The sequence below is a fragment of the Coptis chinensis genome, chromosome 4 (assembly GCF_015680905.1).
Source record: "Coptis chinensis isolate HL-2020 chromosome 4, ASM1568090v1, whole genome shotgun sequence".
Taxonomy (NCBI): Eukaryota; Viridiplantae; Streptophyta; class Magnoliopsida; order Ranunculales; family Ranunculaceae; genus Coptis; species Coptis chinensis.
Genome location: NC_141459.1, coordinates 73,718,302 through 73,744,227, shown reverse-complemented (window position 1 = coordinate 73,744,227; position 25,926 = coordinate 73,718,302). Strand labels below are relative to the sequence as shown.

The 25,926-nt window shown below is 40.7% G+C and overlaps 1 long non-coding RNA gene, 2 other non-coding genes and 1 pseudogene across 14 annotated transcripts; all 4 read left to right on the top strand.

Moving 5' to 3' along the window:
• On the top strand, window positions 1-22,355 carry LOC147504750 (uncharacterized). Of its 12 annotated transcripts, none has more exons than XR_015193119.1 (10): window positions 62-1,388; window positions 2,284-2,360; window positions 3,085-3,194; window positions 3,430-3,528; window positions 19,809-19,909; window positions 20,022-20,127; window positions 20,229-20,636; window positions 20,728-20,757; window positions 21,256-21,362; window positions 21,800-22,355. It is a non-coding gene; the product is annotated as an uncharacterized LOC147504750 (long non-coding RNA). The 12 variants fall into 12 exon arrangements; XR_015193118.1 differs by having other exon boundaries at window positions 19,809-19,927; XR_015193125.1 differs by lacking the exons at window positions 19,809-19,909; window positions 20,022-20,127 and adding an exon at window positions 1-18 and having other exon boundaries at window positions 1,263-1,388.
• LOC147504753 (small nucleolar RNA R12) lies at window positions 458-538 on the top strand. The gene has a single exon (XR_015194034.1). It is a non-coding gene; the product is annotated as a small nucleolar RNA R12 (small nucleolar RNA).
• On the top strand, window positions 661-741 carry LOC147504752 (small nucleolar RNA SNORD24). Its single transcript, XR_015194117.1, has one exon. It is a non-coding gene; the product is annotated as a small nucleolar RNA SNORD24 (small nucleolar RNA).
• On the top strand, window positions 7,489-13,820 carry LOC147504751 (COBRA-like protein 3 pseudogene; annotated as a pseudogene).
• Window positions 22,356-25,926: the final 3,571 nt, after the last annotated feature.

Sequence of the window (25,926 nt, the reverse complement as noted above, 5' to 3'; positions counted from 1 at the left end):
GTGTCTTCGTGGACCCGGGTAATATGGGCCAATCCAACTTTGACGAATTGACCTGCCCTCTTTACTCTTTTGGAAAATTAGGGTTTTCGTCATTTTCATCTCTATAAATAACGCAAATTTATACTCTTTTCTCTAAAGCCAAAAGATTTAGGGTTTATGGGCAGCTCAAACCAGTTTTTTTTTAAGGTCAAACTATTGTTTTCTTCAATTTATTTTAGCAAAATAGAAAGGGCCTAAAATTGCAATTCTTTGATGCTTATAATAAAGTGCAACAAGGAATCTATCCTTAGGCTAGATAGAGTTCTGCCTTTAGCTCTGATGATCCTTATTATTTCTTTTATCAAAAGTTTTAAGAATAGGATTTTTCGGTGACAAGGTAGATATATATATCATAGCCAATTTATTCCATCTTTATTTTTTTTGTAAATAAAATTCTTTTGGGTATTATTATGCATGAAGTTGAGTGATGAAAGAAATCGTTCGGATTCCCAATGATTTGTTGCAAATATGATCTTACAACCAGCTACTTCTGACACTTCATGCTATCCCAATTTTTATTTATTTTTTTTTTTTTTTTTTTTTTTTACAATTAATGGTATTTTTCTGAATTTAATTTTTGGCGAAGTGAATATATATATTTTTAAAATCATTGTGTGAAATCGCCAGTGATGTAGAATAATATTTGCTACTCTTGATGGCAATCCCATTTGATGATTCTTATCCACCAAGATCTCTGAGGCCATTTCTTATCATTATTATGTATTTTTTTTCTTAACTAAAAATTTATTCGTTTTCTTCTGAAATTTTTTCCACTAGCCGGAACAATATACAAACCAATTACACAAAACCGAAATTTCACAGTACTGCAATATTGAAAGTGAATGACACATTGTGCTTTGGTTTGTATTTGAGTTTTCCGAAGGCTGAATATCATGCTAAAATTTGTGGTCCAAAGTGTTTTTTGTCGTAAAATTTGTTTTGTCCAAAGTGCTAAAATATTAGACAGCGCATTCAGACTTCAAATTGAGTTAAGCGCTAGTAATTTTTCTTGTTTTGGTTCAAGTTAACGGGTTGCTTGATTGTTTGCTTTTTAATTCTAGTGTGAGAAAGAGGTCAGAAGGTATATGTTAGTTTCTTCCACATAAAACTCGTAATGAAAAACATATTCCGAATTTGGTACGAGAGATACCAATGGTTTTGGCACTAGTACTTTGGCGTTTACGAAATTCAACTAAGAGGTAGAAAAAATGGTCATGTTTCAGGTGTTGTTAATGAACACCATACTGTTGAGGATGGTGTTTGTGGTCAAGCAATTGGACTTTGGACATGAGGATATAGATAATACTGGAGATGAATCAGAAAGTTTCTCAGATATTGATGATGTTGAGGTTTGTGGTTTCATTTTTTTTAACTTCGTTCTAGACTTGTAACATTTGCCAAGGAAAGTTTTGTTTGGAAGTGCAAAGTTCCATCTCAAGTTTCATTTTTCATGCAATGTAACATAAAATTAAACCTTTATATTGTAAATCTAATTAGATAAAGTGTCCACTGTGTACAGCAGATAGGGAGTCGGTCATCATACTCTCATCTTATGTCTCTACCATTGCGCGTTTTTTGTTATCGTATTCACTAGTAAGTACTGGTGGAGCCAGGATTTTCATCTAGTAGGGGAGAATCAACAAAACCTCTTAACCCTTTGGCCTTGGACCTGGGAATTGAATTTCAGTGTAACTAAACTAAAAGGAAAAAATTCCTTGGTCAAACAACTATTGCTTGGCCCAAAAAACTTTAACATACATACTAAACTTTCAAAACTCTAGAGTGGAGGGTGGGATGTCTCTGATCCTAGCCCAAGTAAGGGCTATTTTGCTATCCCCTCATTCGGTTGAGGTTCTTTCAGCGTCATGATTCTTGAGAGTGCATTCCTTGGTGGGAGGGCAAGCTGTGGAGCATTTTGTCATTCACTATCTTGAAGCCTCTGGCTAGAGACAAACACCATATTATAAGGAAGAGCTTTGCAGTTGGAGGTGGTGATGGTCAAAGGGCTTATCATTGGCCAAAAAACCTTGGAGTGGGAAGAGTTGTTTGGAGGAGATATTTGTGTTTATTGTGTCTGCACGTATGGTTGTGTTCTTGTATTGTAGGATAGCCGAACCTAATATTTTATTTTTGAATTGTATCTTTAACGACAAAGTTCAGAAGGAATTAGTTTGTCTCTATGTAATGAATATTTTAGTGCTTATTTTAGTTTATCTTTATTTTTGAAATGGTAATGCTATATAGGTGGGTACCTTTACGACGAGGAAGAAAAGCGCTTGAAAACAAAAATCTGGGAGAGCCTGAACTGGGAATATCTTGAGGTATTTGAAATCATTTTCATCCTATTGAAATGTTTGTGACAGCACATAGTGCAAGTAGATTCCTTAATTGCCATCTCTTTTGTATGTCACTGTGTGGAACATATTAGGAATTGTTTAGTAACAGGTCCTTGTTGCACTTTCTCAGTCACTGATCACTTTAACCACATTTGAATCCCATGCGTGATGTTTAGAGCCTTGCAGTATAGTAGAAATCTTCCCGGGCCTCCTCCCGATCACCAAATGGTTTTGATTGGATGTCCCAATGTTTAAGATGGTATAGAGTTGGCTATTGATTTTTACTCCACGTCACCCAAGTATGTTAGGCTCAAGTAATGCCACACGTGAGAGCACATGTTGAGATGTTAAATTTAAGAGTTGTGTCCCATGTCTAGATGACCTAGGAACGTAAGATAAGAAATCCACGTTATTTCTTGACCAGAGCTGTTCCATGTAGTCCTCATTTTTCGATAGACATTAGTCCACCTAAACATGTTATAGGTTTAAATTCTAAGCCACTATAGATTAGCTGGTGTTAATCTTGCTATCTATGATTAAAGACCTATGTTATGTCCTTGGTTTGGCCTTTAAGTGAATGATATCGCCATCTATAGAAATTATGATATGCATTGAATCCTTGATATTTCTATAGAAGTCAAGATTTCTTTTGAACCCTTGATAAATTTGTTGGTGTTATATTGACTGACATAAAACTGTTATCTTACAGGAAGAAGCTGCAAAAGAAGCAGAGGCCAAGTTCGGCAATTGGTCAGAAGGATCGATTAATGCAAAGCAACTTGCTGCTGCAACTGAAGCTGCTCTTGCCAATTCGAAAAAGTAAACTTGTTTTTATTTTTATATAAGTATGTTTTGCATATGGACTGTCATCCTTCAACAGGGTCATCCTTTTAAAATACCAAAATGTGGCACGCATATCAAACAAACTTATTTCAAAATGACTTTTGGTATTTAAGTCTAAGTTTGCTTGTTTACTCAAGTCCATGTTTCTGTTTTGTGCTCTTAGAGCTTTCTTGTTCGGAGTTCAACTTCCTTTATTATATCTGAGGTGTAGGGGAACGGACAAAAAAGAGCTGCAGATGCCAAGAATGCCGCACCTGCAAAAACTGCTGCAGAAGCTACCTGCCAAATGCTAAGATTGCACAAAATATTAGTAAGTCCTACCTTCTTGCGAATGAGAGCTAGAAAATTTTCAATACAAATATTCAGATGATATATGCATTCAAACACAAGTCCAAGCACGCACATGCACAACTAATACAATTTCTTATATTAACTAAACCGATTTATTTTATAAACCCAACTTTTAGTACCTACTCCATGATTTGCATTTCACACATTTGCCAAATCACACATACTTGTATGCCTCTCTCACACTGAGTACCACTACAAGACATATGTCCCAAGCGGGGCTATCGCCTCTAGTAAATATATTTCCATCTTGTAAGCTCGTAACTTGTGAGTCACAACCATCTCTGGGTTTTCAATACACATAAAATAAAACATTTTATGGGCAATCAAAACTATCGAGTCATTCCCGTACACTCAAGGAATACCCACCTACGATATTACCAACCCGCAAGGCGAAAATTCTTAGTTCCTCGTTAGGGCGGCTTTCTACATGACCTCATTAATCAAACATTTATTTCAAACAGGAGGCATGGAGAGTTCTAAAGGTATGAGTGACTCGTGTAATTACACAAACAATAATAGAATCTTCTAGCTAATAAGATATAACATGTTCCATATTGTCCACAAATATATACACGGATAAATAAATAGGTATGCATGACTATCACAGCAAAACGAATCCTCGACAAAAGATAACTCATTAGTCATAGTCCTTAGTTAAAGTATTAGTCTGATCTTAACAAAGCCTATAAAGCATGTTCTCTGTATCACATTTAGTATAGAGCAAATAATATATATATATCAGGCCTGATCTTAGAAGTACATACTTATTTTAAAGTTAAAATAAGTACGTAAGTAAAACATCACTTAGAAAATGAATTCAACTCTAATTTTTTGTGGGTATTACTTACATATCATAAAGATCATCTCCACAAAATTTGAGCTCATTTGGAAACCTTTATCCTAGCTAAGATTTGTTGTCATCTTTAAAAAGAAATCTAACGGTATAGGTGAAGTTTTACTTACGTATTTATTTTAATTTAAAATAAGTATGTACTTCTATATATATATATATATATTCCAATCATGGATATTCTCTAATTACGTTCTCGCCATTGTTGCACCCTAATACCGCGACTTTTAACTTTACTAGTACTCAAGCTCTATCTTTTATCGGATGCACCAATTTGGTTGCCTACGTACCCATTTTGGGATCAAGCCGTCGTAGTTCACCTCTCTTTTCTCATCCCTCTCTCTGCCTCCATTATGAGCTCTCCCCCCTCCTCTCTTTTCTCTCTTCTCCTCTCTTTCTTTTTATATCCCTCTTTTAGGTTTACTTCATGGGCCACAGTGTCGTCTTGGGCCCATTCTCTTGACCCAATACATACTGTGGTCTGGACCCTATCTCTTGGCCCAATACATACTATGGTCCATCTATGAAAACGGCTATTACATTTGCCCCCTCTCGGGTTCGGCGGCGATGACGACGGCGGGCCCGAGAAATCTCTGAACTTCTTTGTCTCTCTTTCTGAACTCTAGATATCCGCAGTATCTTGAGGTTGTACGCAGTCTTCTTCTCCTCAGGACGTTTCATACCCATGTACTTTTCTACTGGATCATATGTTTGTAAAGTACTCAATCCCTATATATTCTCTTTGTCCGTGTACTCTTGAACTTTGCACTCTCATCTTTCTTGACTCTGTGACTTTGTTGGCTACGAATTGTATTATAATCCTCCACTCATCTCGCTCTTCCTTCATCACTACCCGAGTTCTCCAACCTCAGCCGATAAACTATGTGTACCTCAGATCTCTGTAAGTTTCTGTTATATGTTGGTGCATTACATCTCTTCTGGCCCCTTTCCTTGATTACGCTTTTTCTATTTTTCTAGCCTCTTTGCTATGGTTCTTTTTGCAAATATCCAATGGTTCCGCGAGCGTCAGCCGTAAATAAACTCTACTCCGCGATCCCTCTTTCAATAGTCTGGGACTGAAGGAGTCTTACTTTAGTAGTGTTTTCTTTGCTAAACGTCCTTGATCGCGTGACCCAATATCCTCATTCTCTTTCTACTATTAGCTCTCCTTACATAATTCCCTATCAGTCTTCGAAGGGTCTCTTTCCCTTGGCACTCACTCTTCCACATCAATCATCATGTCTGCGAAGTATCTCAATCCATCGGTTCTCATTCATATAACTCATTAGCGTATCCACGAAGGGTCTCATCCCCTTCGCTCTCACTCTTTAAACTCAATCCTCATGCCAATGAAGTGTCTCAACCCAGCTATCCATTTCCCTCTACAAAATTCACTACCATGTCCGCGGAGTGTCTCACCTCAGCCACCTTCTCTCTTTCATAAATCTCGCTACCATCTCCGTGGAGTGTCTCGACCCCTTCATTTCTCTTTCAAACTCAGCATTGGATCCGCGAAGTGTCTCATCCTCTCTGCTCTCATTCGGAAAGCATGAAGCATGTCCAGGGACAGCTCAACTTGCCCCCATGTCCGCAGGGTGTCTAACCTCAACCACCATCTCTCTTTCATAGAACTCACTACCACGTCCGCGGTGTGTCTCACCCTTTCATTTTCTTTTCGTAGAACTTAACATTGTATCCGCCAAGGGTCTCATCCCCTTCGTACTCATGAAACTCAATATCCCATCCGCAAAGGGCATCATCCCCTCTATTTCTTTTTTGTTGAACTCAATAGTATTGTTCCTTCTGGATATGTTGCTTGCTCCCAATTGCAATTTGAAACTCCAACTTGCGCCCCCCCCCCTCGCGCACTTATTTGGATAACCTCGTGACATATCCGCGAAGGGTTTTCTCGAACCCCTCAGCTCTCCTTTGGCATGCACATCCGAGGACAACTCAGCCTGCCCCATGTTTAATTCGAACACGAGGGTCCACGAAGGGCTCATCCCCCCGCACTCATTCAGATAGCCCCACGACATATCCACGAATGGTCTTCTCGAACCCCTCCTCTCTCTTTCGGAATGCACATCCGGGAGCAGCTCAGCCTGCCACTATGTTTGATTCGAACACGAGAGTCCACGGTGGGCACATCCCCTCCGCTGTCTCTGCTTTGGAGTGGAGTTTGATGAGGGTTCACAGATCCTATCACACTCGAGGCTTCGAACACAAGTGGTCCATAAAATCCTATCCATTTCGAGGGCCGGACACGAAGTGGCAGGATAGCTTTGCCGCCCCCACACATTTGTTTGGACATGAGAGTCCGCGGATCCTATCTTGCTTGAGGCTTCGGACACTAGGGTGCTGGGGCGGCTTTTTGCCTTTTGCAAGACGCTATTTGTTTGGACCACGCAGGGTCCGCAGATCCTATCCCGCCGAGGCCGGACATGAGGGTCGGGACAACTCGGCCGCTTTTGCCCCCATCGCATTTGTTTGGACACGAGGGTCCGCAGATCCTATCCTGCTCGAGGCTTTGGACACGAGGGTCCGGGATAGCTCTGCCTGCCCCACACGCGCTGTTTGGACACGAGGGTCCGTGGAGGGCTCATCCCCCCCGCATTCATTCGGATATCCCCACGACATATCCACGAAGGGTCTTCTTGAACCCCTCCGCTCTCCTTCAGAATGCACATCCGGGCATGTTTGATTCGGACACGAGGGTCCACAGAGGGCTCATCCCCCCCGTTCTCTAGCTTAGAGGCAGCTCATCTCTATCTCTTCTCACATAAGAGTAAACCCAACATCCTCTAGTAAATATATGCAGACAAATTCTCAAGGCATTAAGATATAATGGTGTACATGTATGTAACTCAGTGCAAAGATATCACGCCCTTAATGTGAACTGTAACTCACCACTACATAGAGACACCAACAGATTCCAAGGTTCCCCGTATAGCTAGTATGGGGCTTGACCCCGGTTACTTAATGTTATATCATGCAATAAACCTTTAGTGCAAAAAGTAAACTCTTTGATGACAATATTGTGTATGCAAATAAAGTAGTAAATGAGGTGAGATGGATCCATCTCTCAATACCTTCTCAATCTCAACTCTGTTCCGTGGTACCGCGAATCTTTCTCTTTCTCTGCAACCTGAAACTTTCATATTTGAGGTTGCACAAATAACACGTGAGTTTTAACGAATACATTAATTTAGCATAAGGATTGGCATACACATATAATGGCGATCATGTACTCCAAACAGTGTACCATCCACCTTACCCTGAGGTGTACAACCAAGTTTCTCATTCATGGTCTGCGACCTCCCAGAGCGAATAGGCTAGTTTGCGAAATACCACGAGGTCTGGGGACAATCCCCATCTGACCCCACATACATCTCTACCAAGGACGGGGACAAGGTATGCTTGCCCCCAATGTAACTATGGCTGCCGGCCGAGTCACTATTTGTCTGTCTATTATGTACATGACGGTAAAAGAACGAGTTACCTGCCACGGTGTATGCCTCTCTACATTTTTGTAATCATCTTACCATTCTTATTCAGACTCTCCAGGCCGTTGATCTCAACCCCAATCTATTGATCTCATTGTCCCTCTGTCTCCAACTTCCTCGCCATCCATGTTGTCTCTTGTTAGATCCACTGCCCCTCTGGCAATACTCGACATGATTGTCCACCCCTTTTTAACAGCCCCACATAAACCCGAGGTGGTACACCTATCCTGTTACCACCGACCACACCCTACTAGTCCACTAATGTCCACACTGTACCCCCAATTCCCACACTACGCCATCACCCACACTCCCTAAGTCTGCACACTACTCCACCAACCCACACACTTCATCAAACACCTACGATATTATTTTATGGTAGTAGCACCTTTGGAGCTTTATTCCAGTATACCACATCGCCATCTCTCACTACCACACAGCCCCAACAAACCTCTCAGGCCCCATCTCCACTACACGCAGCCTCATAACTAGCTCGTAAAACATCTCTGGAACCCCCATCATCTCGATTTTGGCTGGCGACATATCCCACATAACTTTCTTGATTAGTCATGGCATATCAATTAGGAAGGCAACCATTCTGCCTTTTCCGTCTTCCCTGGTTCACTTACCCAGCACCAATTGCCCCATAACCTCTTACCCAACAGCAAACAACTCAGCCCACCACATCAACCCGGCCTCCATTTACTGCTTATATGGAAAATCCTTACACATGACGTGCTGATTTATAAGAAATTAATTCTCCAAACTCCTTGATAATCGTATGACTAGATTCTTGTTTGATGCAGACAACATAATTTAGACATTTTTTTTTTGGCTAAAGGTAATTGATTAATAAAAGAATAAGAGTTACATGGAATCCAAAGTAACAAGACTGTTGCACCCTATTACTGCGAATCTCGCGACTCTCTAAATTTACTCAAATTCACTCTCTATTTTGGATCGGCCAAGACGTAATTGGGTTGCTTTACGCATCCATTTCGGGGATCAAGCCGCCGTAGTTCACCTCTCTCCTCATCCCTCTATGCCTCTCTTCTTCTTCCTCTCCCTTACTCCCCTCTTTCTTCCTTTTTATATCCCTCTCTTAGGTTTACCTCATGGGGCCTAGTCTAGTCTTGGGCCTTTCCTTGGCTCAACACATACCGTGGTCCGGGCCTTATCTCTTGGCCCAAGAGACCATGTGATACATCCCCGGAATATGGCTACTACATTGCCCCCTCTCTGTTCGGGCGATGGCGATGACGACGGTGGATCCGAAGTCCTCAAACTTTCTTTGTCTCTCTCTTTGGACTCTAGATATCCACGAGATTCAGGATCAGACGTAGTCTTCTCCTCCTTAGGACATTTCAGATCCATGTGTCTCAATCATCGAACCGTGACGCCTCGGAAGGAAGTACTCAATCCATCGGTTCTTGTTCATATACCCCATTAACGTATCCCCAAAGGATCTCATCCCCTTCGCTCTCTCCCTTCAACTCGATACAATGCCCACAATGTGTCTCAACCTGACCATAAGCTCTCCTTCATAGAACTCACTACTATGTCCACGAAAGTGTCTCACCTCACCCAACATCTCTCTTCAAAAACTACTTGCCGCTGTTGTCTCAAGTGTCTCGCTCATAATCTCTCCTTCACATAACTCACTTCTATATCCCAGCAGAGTGTCTCACCCTTTCATTTCCTTTTTCGTGGGACTCCAACAACTATCTCATCCCTTCACTCTCTCTTCAACTCAATACAATGCCCACGATACGCGTCTCAACCCAACCATCACCTCTCACATAGAACTCCCTACCATATCGGCAGATGCCTCCCCGACCACCGCTCTCCTTCCGGAACTCACTACCCTGCCTCATGGTGTATCACCTCACCCACCATCTCTCCTTCGAGAACTCACCACTATGTCTCATGGAGTGTCTTGTCCCCTCAGTATTTCTCCTTCTCATAACTCACTACAATGTCGGCGGAGGGTCAAATGACCATAAGCTCTCCTTCATAGAAATCTCTATCATGTCCATGCGGAGGGCTCATCCCCCGTTGTCGCCTCTGGAGTGGAAAGTCGGATGAGGGCAACTCCACTTGCTCTCGTGCTTGACTCGGATCTCATGTCCGCAGAGGCTCATCCCCCGCATATCTCCGCCCGGAGTGGAGTCGATGAGGGTAACTCGCTGCTGCCCCGGGTTGGACTCGAATCTCATGTCCACGGAGGATCATCCCCCGTTGTTCGGATCTCATGTCCGCGATATCTCTTTGCATCTCCGGGACCTGCGGCTCAACCAGCTCTGGGGCTACTCTTCTTTGACTCCGCTCTCTTTTCTTGCCCTTCCCGTCTCCGCTGGGCTCTCATCCCAGCGGGCTCGCTCGAGCTCGCGTTGTTGGGGCTCTCTCATTGCCTCATGTATCTCTAGCATCTTTGGTCCAGCGGAGGGCTCATCCCACTCGCCGGGCTTGACCGGTTAGCCGGTTGGGGCTCTCTCATTGCCCCATGTATCTCTAGCATCTTTGATCCCGGAGGGCTCATCACACTCCGCGGGCTCGCTCGGGCTCTCGCTTGTTGGGGCTCTCTCATTGCCCCATGTATCTCTAGCATCTCCGATCTACGGAGGACTCATCCCACTCCGCGGGCTCGCTCGGGCTCTCGCCGGTCGGGGCTCTCTCATTGCCCCATGTGTCTCTAGCATCTCGATTCAAGCAGGAGGCTCATCCATCCCACGGGCTTGCTTGGCTCGCCGATTGGGGGCTCTCATTGCCCCCAAAGATCTCTAGCATCTCTCGATCCGTGGAGGCTCATCCCACTCCTGGGCTCGCTCGGACTCTCGCTGGGGGGGCTCTCTCATTGCCCCATGTATCTCTAGCATCTCGATCCGTGGAGGGTTCACCCCTCCACTCCGCTGGCTCGACCGGGTTATCGTTGGTTCTGGGGATGACCTCGCCTCCCCCCCACACGCTTGTTTGGACACAAGGGTCCGCGGAGGGCTCATCCCCCGCACTCTTTCCGGATAGTCCCACGACATATCCACGGCGGTTTCGAACCCTCCGCTCTCCTTCGGAATGCACATCCGGGAACATTCGGCCTCCCCACGCGTTTGATTCGGACCGTGGTCCGCGGAAGGCTCATCCCCTCGGCTCTCGGCTTAAAGGCAGCTCATCTCTATCTCTTCCCACATAAGAATAGACCAAACATCATCTAGTAAATATCACTCAATCTCCACTCTATTCCACGGTCCGCAAATCTTTTCTTTTCAGAATCCCCGCCACAGATGTCTCAGATCTCTTTCAGAATCATCTTACCATTTGTATTCGGACGCTCCAATCTGTTGATCTCAGTCCCAAACTCTAGATCTCTTTGTTCCTCTGGATTTCCGAGTTATTCGTTGCATGCAACTCGCCTTCATATCACTATGCAACCTTCATGAAGGATTCCCTTTTTCACATGTACACAGAACAAACATCTTTACGCGCATTTCGCCAAACATTCCTCATGCACTTACTTTGGCTGTGAAACACAACTATGATTTCTCCAGACTTTATGTGGAAGCCAAGGTTCAATCTCCAATACATACAAATAACTACACCGTCGTCCTACAGTTGATCGAGAGCAATTACGAGAATATAGACACAATGGTTGGCCATGTTACCCATCCGGGTCCGCGGTCACCTAGATAACTTAGCGCCACAGTGCCCAAGCAATATCACGAGGTTTGGGGATAACCCAAATCTATTCCCATCTTCTTGACCTTTCTCTCTCCCACACTACTAGCAAGAGCCACGACCTTTTCAACATCGTGGCCGACCATTCCGATTGGAATAAACTATTGGCGCCCAATTAAGGCTTTGAAACTTCTCCTTGACATCCTCTTCATAATAGCTCGCTGTCTGCAACTTTTTATTTGGTATGGTATCCCATTTGTTAACAATTGTCCTGTCCTCTCCAACTAATGCATTCAACATGCTACTTTTACCAACATTTAGCCGGCCAACTATAGCACTTGTAGGAATATAATTTTCCTGTTCAGTCTGATCCCCTTAATCATCTGACCATAAAGCCTTAGAGCCAGGCCCCATTCCCGAGCTGGTACACATGAAGAGATCGTTGTCGTCTAAGAAAATTATATCACCGCAATTAGTAGCCTTGAATATTTCAAAAGCTTCTGAAAAGCACCCACATTTAGAATAAAAATAAACCAAAGCACTCCCCAAAACTGGATTCAACTCAAACCCAAGTTTCATCTTCTGACTCCGAATACAAATCCCCAACACAAAATCCTCCAAAGAAGAACAAGACCGCCAGACACATCTTTTAGAAACTTTTAGGAAGTCCCCATTTTTTCTCACCCCAAAAGTTACCGATCTTGTTGAATCAAGAACTTTTGCAGAGGAAGCGGACGCCTAGCTCGACCAGCCCATCAACCACCCACAGTCTTAATAATACCAACACCCACCACTACAGCGACAACAAACAAAACCAACATCACCGAAATCACAACCAACAGCACAGATATCACAACCAACAACACAGATTAGTCAACACGCCCAGGCAACCATCAAACCAACACTACCAAGACCAACAATTAAAACCAACAGCCACAACTTTCCTGTTACACTCTTTTGTTACTGTTCCTGTTTTCTTGCTTCACCTTCACATCTACAGAAGCTTATGATGCACTTGATCCAAATGGAAATATCACAATCAAATGGGATATCATGAGCTGGACTCCTGATGGTTATGTTGCAACAGTTACAATGTACAACTTCCAGCAGTATCGTCATATTCAGGCACCAGGATGGGCATTGGGATGGACGTGGGCAAAAAAGGAGGTAATCTGGAGCATGGTGGGAAGCCAAACAACGGAGCAGGGTGATTGTTCAAGATTTAAAGGAAACATTCCTCATTGTTGTAAGAAGGACCCAATGGTCGTGGATTTATGGCCGGGAACTCCATACAATCAACAGATAGCAAATTGCCGCAAAGGAGGCGTATCATTCTTGGGCCGGGATCCGGAAATGCGGCAAGCTCATTCCAAATTAGTGTAGGTGCAGCAGAACTACCAACAAGACAGCTTAAAGTTCCAAAGAATTTTACGTTGAAAGCTCCGTGTCCCGGATATACTTGTGGACTCGCACTTATTCACAATTCCTATCACGTAAGGCGCTTCTACCATTGGTCTCGCTCTCTTCCTTCTACGATGATACAATTGTCGATCGCCCTACTTGCACTTGTGGTTGTCAAAATAACATAACTCAACCAGAAGCCGTAATGGGAGACTTCGCCTTTACTTAGAGTCACTATTATTGGCCAAGGTAAAAATAGCTATCGCCTCTAGTCCAAATGTACCAACCATATGTGCCTAATCCGAAGTTCATTGGGCATGTAAACTCAACTACAAAGAGTATTCAAGGGTGAAGATCACAATTACAAACTTCAATTATAGGATGAACTACACACAGTGGAACTTGGTCGTCCAACACCCTAATCTCAACAATCTGACAAAGATCTTCAGCTTCAATTACAAGTCTTTAATGCCTTATGCTTCCATAAATGATACTGCCAAGACCAACAATTAAAACCAACAGCCACTAGTTCCAGGCACCCATCTCTAATCACCGCTAGCACCTTCCATCACTCAATCAGTTGTCTGCACCACCATCACCTTCCATCGATCAGCACAACTGTCACCACCTTCTCAAACCAGAACCACCGATCAGTACCACCAAAACAACACCATTATTTCATTATTTACCCATCGTCACCACCCACCATTGTCACCATCGTCACAATCGAGTTGCAACAACAACACCTTTTTACCCCACCAAGGATTGTACTAATGTCAGAGTTGGCAAGGCCTTTGTCAATGAACTGCGAAAACAAAGGATAAAATGACCTGTAAATGCAACTAACATGCTCGTCCACACATCCCGCGGTTTGGGCATGATGAAGAACAATCAGTAGGAATCATCCTCATCAAAACCCCATTCGATCTTGTTATTCTCCATTCCTTAGCTCCACTGTCTTCCTAAGAACCCTCCGAGCCTACTATTATTTGTTATTAAAATTCCTCAACATAACTAAACAATTGGACTATTATAAACTTTCATCAATATCACGGTAGCGATGAATTCACTTAGGCACCGCAAGAGCCATACATTCTTCCCCGATGAACAATCCGGTAGCTTGTCAAACCAACAAGAACACAAAGACCAAAGAATCGCGACGTGGGATGTTAGCACCCGCGACTTTGAACAGAGGCTTAGCACCCCATTTTTCCGGATATGAGAAAATGCATTCAATGGACTCCTTCTACTTCACAAACTTCACCGGATAACTAATAGGCCCAAAACATCCCAATAAGCCCATTTTGCCCGATTTGAAATGGGTCCGGACCGACCCATTTCCCATCTTTCTACCCATCTCTCCACTCACCACCGAGATCGACCCATTCACCACCACCGACAACAATGAAATTACGAATCCTCATCCCAACATTGACATACCATACTCCATCACTATCGGATCTCCGGTGGCACGCGGTGGAAGCTGATTTCCCACTAATCGATCATATGCTCATGAGATATTGAAGAAGGAATATCGAGTTGACACTATTGCGGTTCTCATCTCGGTCAACGATAATTCCGGCCCATCATCACTCTAGGTAGTCTCTTCACAACTCGACCGAAATTCAAAGCATCGCCAGCGGCAAGATCCAACAAGCCCTTGAAACCCTTAACAGAGTACAAACTGACGTCTAGCTGTTTAAAAATGATAACGAGAGTTAGATGATGCCACTTTTGTCTAATTTCTACAATCAACGTACTCCACTACACGAATGATATTAGCTTCATGATCCCCACAGACGGCGCCATTTGTTGCACCCTATTACTGCGAATCTCGCGACTCTCTAAATTTACTCAAATTCACTCTCTATTTTGGATCGGCTGCACCAATTCGGTTGCCTACGTACCCATTTCGGGATCAAGCCGCCGTAGTTAACCTCTCTCCTCATCCCTCTATGCCTCTCTTCTTCTTCCTCTCCCTTACTCCCCTCTCTCTTCTCCTTTTTATATCCCTCTCTTAGGTTTACCTCATGGGGCCTAGTCTAGTCTTGGGCCTTTCCTTGGCTCAACACATACTGTTGTCTGGGCCTTATCTCTTGGCCCAGTACCTATGTGATACATCCCTGAATATGGCTACTACAAAGACAGAAATAGAAAAAGGAATACAAGGTCATTACTAGAATATGGTTATCTAGTTAACAAAACGAAAATAGGTAGTATAGTGGTTCTCCAAATTTTTCATGAAAGAGGTCTAGATTCCCACCATATACTATCTCCTCGAGAGATAGAGCCCCCTGTTTGGCACGGTATGTCTGCTCCCAAATTAGTCTCTCTCCATGATGGAGTGACATTTATCCATTCCGCCTATCCCATAAGAGATTTCCATATTTCCTTCACTCTCCAATGCATTTTTTGTTATTCGAAAGCGTGAACAACGATGAGGAGTCGATTCCACCCAAATATATCTCCATCCCGGTTCGAAGGCTTGTTTAATGGCCGCACAATTGCCATTGTTTACGCCATGTAATTTGTGGACGCATCCATTCCTCCAAGCCATTTGCCTCCCGTAAATTCTCCTTTGTAGTTTTGGAACACAAACCCCCATCCCCGACCGCCCCGGGTTTCCCCTCGAGCACCACAAGATATTTATCTTGAGTATACCCGGAGGGGGTAAGAGCCAAAAACATTCGAAGATTTTTGGGGCTCTTCGAAGTTTGTGCTGGAGCTTGAAGTGTCTGAGAATTTGGAGATCATGTACCGAATTCTCCATATGTCCCGAGGACTTATGATGAGCTCTTATGATCGCTCTCCTGACGAGAAAGCACACTTGTGGATAGCTTGATACTCTATTATCGTACATGACTTTGTTTCTATTTTTCCACAAACTTACCATGATCGTCAATGAACACGCTTTCCACATGTCCAAGATGAGTGAGCTGTAATGTTTGCTCTGTTGTCGCACATCTGAAAATGACTCCATCTCTCGCTAAATGTGGAAAATTTGCTATGCATACTTCCAAACCCTCTTGGCGAATGGGCAGTGAAAGAGAACATGCTCTAGAGTTTCCTCTTGATTTCTGCATAGACAGCATCGAGAAAAGTTGAACGTCAATGAACATAATTTAGACAGAGTAATGCAAAATAAAGAAAAGTTGAATGCTAATCACTCACCTCAGCTTGGCTACATAAACAATTATGAATCTTACTGCTAAGAAGAGGCACAATCCACCAACTGTAAGATAAGCTATTCCCAAGAAATCCTTTTTCCCTCCAACCCAACTTATAGTTGAAAGAACCAGCTTCTTTTTGCCCCCAAAATTGTATGTGTACATTATAATTGTTCTGTATTACTTCTTGCTGACTTCTAAAACCTTGTTCTTTATTGAAAACCCATATGCGTCATTGAATAAACTTCACGCAGTGAGACCGCAAGGCACTAGAAACGTGAATTCATTAGGAACCAAACCCGAAACCAACATTTGCCCAAACAAATAAATAGCTTCCTCGTGTTTCCCACATTTCACATAAGCAGATATAATCCCCGACCAAGAAACCACATAAAGGTGACACCTTTTTCTTGTATTTGCTGCAGAACATAGCATTAGCGGTAACTGCCCACCATCTTTGCCTCATCTACTGCCTCGTCCCCACAGACGGCGCCATTTGTTGCACCCCAATACCGCGACTTTTAACTTTACTAGTACTCAAGCTCTATCTTTGATCAGATGCACTAATTTGGTTGCCTACGTACCCATTTCGGGATCAAGCCGCCATAGTTCACCTTTATTTTCTCACCCCTCTCTCTGCCTCCATTATGAGCTCCCCCCCTCCCATCTTTTCTCTCTTCTCCTCTCTTTCTTTTTATATCCCTCTCTTAGGTTTACTTCATGGGCCATAGTATCGTCTTGGGCCCACTCTCTTGACCCAATACATGCTGTGGTCTGGACCCTATCTCTTGGCCTAATACATGTTATGGTCCATCTATGAAAACGGCTACTACAGCCATCAAGCTCCCGTTACAATTAAACCATGAATATGTACTTGGTTTGAAGGCTTAAAAGCCTTGCACCATCCCTTCAATATAATGGACGTCCACTATTATCATAGTGGCATCTTCCAAGTTCCATCTCATAAGCAATGATTAATTCATATCAATATATTCCCAACGTCCAATTAACTAGTTAAGAAAAAATACTTTTCTTTTGCAGGCAAAGTGTGAATATATTAATATAAATATAAATATAAATATAAGGTTACACGATAGGTATCCACCATAAGAAACAAAATGAGATCTTTCTACACTCTAGGGAAATCTAAAGTATAACTGATGCGGGTTTTCCAATTTTGTTACAAATGTTGGTATTTCGTCGCTCCACACAAAGTCATCTTGACCTAAAGTGGCTCCAATTAAACGAAAATCTAAAGTTTAAAAAAATAGGAAAAATAAAAAATGGGGTGTTATATCAAACAATTCAAATCCCCAAATTTCAGACGTTATTCTAGCTTGTTCGTGAGCGAAGCGAACTCTTGTGTTAGCTAGGGGAAGAAAAAAAATATAAGGACACGTGACAACATAAGAATAAATGAACATCTGACCCCTGTGAAGGACTAATATACACAACCAATGTATATTATACACGTGTCCAACACAACTCATCACATAACCCTTTTCCTAACAAACTCATAACAACTCTCTCCAGAACGAACCAACAACCTCTAAGGAAGATCGAATACTTATTCACAAACTGCCAGCTTGATGTGATATCGTAACGGTCAGTAACTTACGTGACATCTATCTCCATCAAGACCAGAGCTCTGGCCACACTCATCAATGATTCGCCATCACTGCTCCATAAAGTCTCGCATCAACTAGATACCTGACCTAACGGAAAGGAAGATGAGAGATTACCAAGCAAACTATAAAAGCAGGCTCCATCTTCTTCATTTGGGAGCCCCATAATCTCCTGAGGAGGAGAAGACTCAGCTCTCTTGCTTCTCCAGCTCTACGCCCCTCAACCACATTCAATCACCCAACCCAAACAGGAACTACGTCCAATTTGATTCCAGCTCATCGGAGAACTGGATACGTAAGCAACTTACACAGACTTGAACTCAGTCATTACCACATCTTCCCCTATTTTCCCACAATCTTAAGGTCCTGCACAAAATGAACTTTTACAATCTCTTCTTCCTCTTCTTCTCCAATTCCTTTTTGCCCTTATTTCTCTCATACTTCCTCACAATTTCTCCCCTCATATCCTTTATCTTTTCTTCTCTATTCCCTTTTCCCCTTATTTCTTTGGCACCCCTCACAGCCTTCGTTTTCTCCCTATTCTTGCTTCGCTCACGCCTCACTGTTAGCAGTATACTAGTCTAAGTCCCAAAAACACGCTAGAAAATGACATTACTCGTAGAAAATACGACTCACTTTTCCAATTACGTAAGTTAATAGTTCACACCAATAACCCACGTCACCATAACTAACTACCCAATCACCGAATAGTAAAATAAAATAGAATAAGCAGGAGTAGCAAATCATAACCCAACATGTAAATAAACATTGGAATATTATCCAAGTGTCAAAATGACATCAACGAGGACATAAAGACATGAAGGGGTTATTTGTTTTTTTGGGTTAAGTTATAAGAGGGTCTTATAAGACCATGTGTTATAAGAGGGTCTTATAAGATGGTCTTATTAAGTTGTTTGTTTTTCATTTTAAGTTCCTCTTATAAGCACTTGTAAAAATAAAAAAAACAAATACATGATATCTTATAGATGGTTATTTGACAAATATAATCTTACTTTACATCACATTTAACTTGAATAGATTAATTTGAAACAAGCATATAGTTTGATTTTCGATTTCAAATCAATTTTGATAATTAGAATATCGATTTTAGGAAACTACTTTAATTGACGGTGGTGGTAGTGGTCTTAATAGCACGGTGGTGGTGGTAGTGGAGGTGATGATATTGGTCTTAATAGCACGGTGGTGGTGATGGTAGTAGATGTGGTGGATGTCTTAATAGCACGGTAGTGGTGGTGGTGATAGTCTTAATAGTATGATGACGGTGGTGGTGGTAGTGAAGGTGGTGGTAGTGAAAGTGATGATATTGGTCTTAATAGCACGGTGGTAGTGATGGTGGTGGTGGTGGTAGTAGAAGTGGTGGTGGTTTTAACAGCACAATGGTGGTGGTGGTGGTGGTGATAGTCTTAATAGTACAGTGGTAGTGGTGGTGGAGATGATGATGGTGGTGGTAGTGGTGGTGGTGATAGTGGCGGCAGTGGTGGTGGTGGTTTTAATAGTTTGGTGGTGGTGGTGGTGGTGGTGGTGGTAGCGGTGGTGGTGGTGGTGGTGGTAGCCGGTGGTGGCTATGACAATGGAGTTATTTGGAGAAGAAAATAATGAAAAGGGAAGAAGAGAGAAATGAGACTTGGGGTATATGGACGGGGTGTTTGAGTCATTTTTCAAGTTATAAGACTTATAAAATTGAAGTAGATCCAATTTTGGTACTTATAAAAATTGGAGTTTCTTATAAGACATTTCTAGTATAATGCCTCTTGTAAGAGACAAAAAACAAACTAAAAAAATGTCCAAAATCACTGGCCACATCTTATAAGAGGTTATAAGACCCAAGGTATTATAAGAGGCAAAAACAAATGCCCCGAAATGTGTGTTTATGTGAGAGATAAAAGAGAGAGAGAACCAATGCAAAACGAGTCTTTTATATAAACCTTTCTCTCTCTTCATTTAGCAAATTACGGCGTTACCTTAAAACTAATAAGAAAAAATAATGTTGTTCAAATCCTTTCTAGAGATAAAAAGAGGATGACATCATCATGTGCAGTGACGACGACAACAAAGATCTGTTTCAATCCATATTGTAAAGAATCGAAAATTGAAAGGTTAAGAAAAGGTTGGAGTCTCAGAATTGGTGATTTTGCTGAACTCTGTGACCGTTGCGCATAAGCTTTTTTTTTAAAAAAGTTCATTTTTTTACTTAGAATGTCACCGTCTTTACTGTGTAGATGTGGCTGCAACCTCGTTCTATGAAGCCATTCCTGTTATTGATTATGTTTAGAAACTTCATAACTTATCCCTTCACGTCCTTTAAGTGATTCCAATCGTATTAAGGTATGGTTGTCTTTTTACTTGTGGAAGTAGTACTATATATGTTGTTGCCGACTTGATTGTGTTTTGTCTGAGTGAGTGTTCATTTTATATTTGTCCGTCAGGTTAAGAAGGCTGTGAATGAAAGGACTTCGTGTGGAGTTGACCCACGTGAAAGAAGTAAAGTGTAACAAGATTACAGGGATTTTGACCTACCCTGTTCAAATGAGAACTCACCAAAGACAATACCAGACCTAGGCTGGTGTTGGAACCATAGTACAAAATATCGCGATATATATATATATCGAAAAATCAGAAATGGGCATCGAAATATCGCGATATGTAATTGGATAAATACAAATACAAATATCGACGATATTTATGGATATATCGTGATATTTCGACGATACAGTGGGTATATCGTGGGTATGCCTGCTCTTGCTGATTTTAATAAGTTTGAAGCTGATATTCGTGGTGAATTTGGTATTGGTTCTGCTGCTCAATTTGGTTATGCTGATTTAAGGTTTGCGGAGGTGTGTTTTTTTTTTGTTTTTTTCAAAAATGTTTCGCTATAGACTTATAGTTGTAGTGGATGTTATATTGTTCTGTTTCTTGGTTTTGTAGGAAGGTTGTTCATGTGAATGAGAACTTTAGGTAACTGTTCTAAACTTCCAATTGTTATTGAAATTTCATTATTTTTAATTTGTTTGTTATTTGTTGTTAGATGCCTGTTTGTCTGTGGTATTAAGCATATAATTAAGATGTGTTTGTAGCTTCACTTCTCTGTTTGGCCTAAAGGTTGATAATGTTAATACTCAATAGGCCACATTTTTTAAATCTTCATCATGAGATTACCCAAGTCTGAATTTTTCAGTGACAGATCGATGCAAAACCACTAGAAGTTAGAGAATTTATAGGAGATGATTATTTTGTTATGATTGTTATCGATACTCCTTGATTAAATTTAGTTCCAGATTGAGATATGAGTCCTAGTCTAATTGGAATGCTACCATCGAATGTCTTGTTGCGAAAATGGCTGGGCAAATTGTTCCCATTCTACGTGCTTGATTTTAATAAAAAGGAACCTGTTAAAGTCTAAGCTGGATAGCAGTTCTTGATGCTAATTTGTCATATTACAATTTTCCAATACAGGCGGGCGAACTTCACATCTGCTGATATGAGATAATCTGATTTCAGTGGCTCAACATTCAATGGAGAATATATGGAGAAGGCTGTTGCTTTTAAGGCAAAATTTATAGGTATAGCTTCTTGCAGTTTAAACTCTGAATTCCAATTTGTATCATCTAATTAATCCTTTAGAACCTTACACCACTTCACTTTTCGCGAGCTCTCTCTTTTTCAAAATTCTTGTGTGATAGATAAGATTTCCCACTCTTCATATGCTTATGACTTCATCTCATATTGACTGAAAGAAATCTATCATATGCATCATTTTCAAATAAATTGTCACTTGGCTGAACTGTGGAGAACATGCATAGAGACCAGTCTTGTTTTGATTACTTGCTGCCGGAGGATCTTGATTTCCATTACCTGTTAAGATGGTAAACTAAATAATCACTTCAACAAATCAATCTCCTTGTCTTTCTTTGAATTATTTTATCATTGTGGCATTTGTTAGTTGTCTCTTGTTTATTGTGAGATCCTTAATGTTTTCACGTCTGTCGTAATCTCACAGGTGCAGATTTGAGTGACACACTTATGGATAGAATGGTAATGCTTGTAATCTTTGGTAGTATGAATCATAGTACAAAATAACAACCTCTATTGAAGGATGTAAAATCCTAGCTTCAACCAAAGGGCTGCAATATGTTGTAGATTGCCTGATCAAGATGATGGATGCGGTTTATGGCAGTGATGGGGAGGATATTAGTGGGAGCATGGTTTTGGCAAGTGATATGATGTAATTGAACACGTCCTGACAACTGATGAAGTGGATTGGAGTTGTGTTGGTCGTCTCCTGAAGACGTTAGAGTGTTGGATAGACTCTATAGGCGGAGGCATCTATGGACATCGGTCGCTTGAGGCCTTCATGCTCTCATCATGGATTCAATCACAATGTAAGATATAATAGATCGCTTATATGATTGAACATTTCGGTGCAAGTGCAACAAGTATTGTAATATGTAGAAAAAAAATTCAAGATTCATTGTTAAAGAATGAAAAGTCAATGTAATATGTAGGAATTCTGAGGTGTATTTTTGAGTATTAGAGAGTAATTTATATTAAAAGTATGACTGTGAGGGAATAATATATTTATATATATTATGCACGTGTCCAACACGAATCAGGAAAACTCATGGAAAATCGTTATAACATAACACCTTGTCTAGAACGAGGTGATAACTTCCAGGACTCATGATAGATCGTTACAACATAACACCTTGTCTAGAACGAGGTGACAACCTGACACATGCACGCAACGAGCAATAACGCTCAACGTAGCTGTGTTAGTTAAAGTCGTAGCATCAGTCGCGCTTATAAATATACTGTCTAAAAGCTCATTTATTCTCATCAAGACAGGGACTTGAGCTGACAGAGGAAAGGGGGGAAGTAGTGGGTACTTACCTATAAAACAGAGGAGAAGAACAACGTCTGACTTAATTCAAGTTCATCACAAAATCTTGATATGTAGGCAGCTCGTCCCAAAGCGAGCTCAGTCAAAACTCGACCCATCACAATCTTCTCCATTATTCACACTTGTAAGGACTGATCAAATTCAACCTTTATAATGACCACATTCAAAGAAAATATAGATATTTATCGATATTTGTAGATATTTATCGATATTTGTCGATATATCCACGATATTTGCAGTCAGAAATACCCACACATAGTCTGTGGATATTTGTCGATATTTATCGATATATCTCGATATATCCATGATATTTACAAATGCCCAAATGTAATATATCCCCACACAGGGGGATATATCCACGATACATATCCATAAATCAGAGGTCGATATTTTGTCATATCCCGATATTTTGTACTATGGTTGGAACAACTTAGGTGAACCATAAGTTGAATAGTATAGAGTATGTACCTTTGAACAATACCTTATATGTTTACATATTTGTTATCTTATGTAAGTTTGGATATCTAATATATGGATCTATTATGTAAAAGATTCTTATGGCAAGGACATATTGTTGTATGAAATGTTACATTGTGGTGAATTTGGATTTTTGGGGGTTTGATTGAAATTGTAAAACTTTGTATGAACTGCAAGTGTGATAAAGGAGTCGAGAATCATTTTTAAAAATAACCAATTCAAAACATTTGCCACGGCCTACAACCGTGGCCAAACTATAATTCCAGTAAACAAAATCTAATAGCCCACTGCTCAACTAAGCATTAGTCACATTCAAAAGTTGTGGCAAAATATTTATTTGCCACGGCCCTTGGAATGGTTAAAAACTGTGGGCAAAACCCAAGCTTCAGCTACGACTATTAGCCGTGGCAAAATGTTAGCCACATGTGCATTGGCCATGGTCCTACAACGACTCATAGTCATGGCCAAATTCCTTTAGCCACGGTCTATGGCCGAGGCAAATGCTCAATATTCTTGTAGTGTAAGTTATCAATTGACTAGGTAATGCCCGTGCTTTCAACACGGAATATATGAAGACATGCATCATCATGTACTGAAGCAATTAAGACTTTTGGGATTTTGACGTGGAATACAACCATTACTAATACTGCCATGATTTTACATGCTAATTTTTCAGATTTTTTTTTTCTTTTTTTAGTGACATTATTTTTTTATATATATGAAGACATGCATCATCATGTACTGAAGCAATTAAGACTTTTGGGATTTTGACGTGGAATACAACCATTACTAATACTGCCATGATTTACACGCTAATTATTCCAAAAAAAAAAAAAATCTTTTTTTAGTGACATTATTTTTTTTATCAACACCCAAAGGTTTTACCAACTTTGCTAGTAGGCACATATATTTTTTAGTTATTGATAAGTGCTCAAAAAGTGCAATTTAACCCTCGATTATGCCTCTTGTTTAGCCATCTTAGTGGACTAATAATGTTTATAAGTTGTGTTTTAAGATTCTACATGTGAAAAAGAGAGTTTTGTAGAATATTAGAGAAAAAAGGGTAAAACGGAGCAATTCGGAGCATTAAGGATCACATGGGAGGCCCGTGGACAATCATGGAGAAGGCCAAGGAATTGGAGCTATTAAAGATGCGACTTGGACCTATTTTAAAGCCTATTTGGAAACCCAAGGCCAAAGAATTCGTTGCTTGAACCAAAGCCCGTAAAAGAGAATAGAAGGATAGAGCAGAAGAGACAAAATCGGCTAACGCGTCTGGGAGGCATGGATCGAGCGTCCAGACACATTGATCGCGTCTGAGACACATGAATAGTGCGTCCAGACGCATGGATCGACACTGTAGCCAATTTCTTCTCAGGTTTGGAGACGAAGTTGGACTCGAAAGAAGTCTATTTGTATTAGGAAACAAATGACGGTTTGGAATGCTTCTAGAGCTCATTGTAACCTCTATAAATAGAGGACCTAAGTGCCTCATGTAATTTGCCAATTCACTTATACTCTTGTCTCCTTAACTTGAGGCGAGAGAGATTAATAATAAAAGATCGGTTTTAACTAGTCGAGTCTTAATAAATTAGTCTTTCTAGTCTTATGTTCTTCGACTCTTCTTCTTCTCGCTTCTTCGTGTTCTTCCTTATTTATGGAAGGCTAATCTTCTCCTTCAAGGGAGGAGATGAAGCCAGTGCTTAAGGTTTAATGATTCTTCTGGTTCATGGTGTTCTTCAATCAGGTTAGTTCTTTATGTTTTTAGTTATTAGTTCCATTGCCCAGACCAGAGGATGGAAGTATAGATTAAGGTTTTTATTTATTGCAATCGAATATCATGCTAGTTTAGGGGTTTATTTATTGCAATTGAATATTTGCTAGTGATATGCTTTTATTTATTGCAATCGAATATCATGCTAGAATAGGGTTTTATTTATTGTAATTGAATATTATACTATTATTTTATACTTTTCTTCTAGTTGTGTAGTGTTTTAGAGTAAGGAAAGTATTCCTTGTGTTTGCCTTAGATGGTGATTCATTGAATAGCTGCCCAAACTCACATAAAAGGAAAGAAGATACTAGTAACATGAACATAGGAACAACCTTAAGTAGAGTTATTCGTTAACGATGTTTCGTCCAAGAGGGCATCGACACTCGCTCGATTGCCTAATTGTAGTCTACTTGTGAGAACAACCATGAAGCAAAATGTCATTTAATCAAAAGTATTGGTGGATTCTAATCTCTTGAATTCCATCTTTTATAAATTCTCAATAGTTTAGTTTAGTTTAGTTTAGTTTAGCAATAGAATCTACAATATCTATAATAATAGTTTTTAATTCCTTAAACCCCCTTTCTAGTCCTGTCCTTCATATAAACATACACTTAAAAGTGGAACGATACCCTACTCATCCTTTACTTATTGAGGGATAATTAGGTTTTGATACGCTTCTATTTTGTTCAACGACCATCATTCATCTATCTACATCATCCATATACCATCTACATACACACAAAAAAAGGCGAGGTCAGTGACATATCAAATGCTCTTCTCATTGAAATCATAACAAAACTCTTTGACAAAATTATAAATTTATATGAAGACTTGATATACGTCACTTAATAATAAAGGAGTTTTCAAATCGTCTCAATTACAAAAGAATATTATAATAGTAATAATATCAATTGAGAAAGATTTGATAAGTGAAAACTTGAATACAAAAGAATACAATTCCAGTTGTTGTGGCAAA